Below are 317 nucleotides of genomic sequence, written 5' to 3'. Positions count from 1 at the left end.
ATTCACACCTCACTCACTAGAGGCTCAAAAGAGGCTGATATTAGTGAGTAGCCCGTCGCATACAGCCACCACATCTTCTCTGCGTTACGCCGACAGATTTGGCAGCGTGGTGAAAAACAAGCGCTGCCTGAGTGGGTTTGAGGCTGACTAGATCTCATGTCAATCCCTGAGAAGTTCAGGCTGGAAAAGGCAATACTTCACTCCCAAGAAAACAAAAGGTGGAAGGCATCAGAGTCTCCAGACAAGGCAGGCCCTGTGGGGAAGAAAAACCAACTAGCACAGAACAGTCTCCTGACATGGCTCTCTTTCTAGAAGTG

The sequence above is a fragment of the Ursus maritimus genome, unplaced genomic scaffold, assembly GCF_017311325.1.
Source record: "Ursus maritimus isolate PB19 unplaced genomic scaffold, ASM1731132v1 scaffold_87, whole genome shotgun sequence".
Classification (NCBI taxonomy): Eukaryota; Metazoa; Chordata; class Mammalia; order Carnivora; family Ursidae; genus Ursus; species Ursus maritimus.
Note: the sequence above shows the minus strand (reverse complement) of the source record.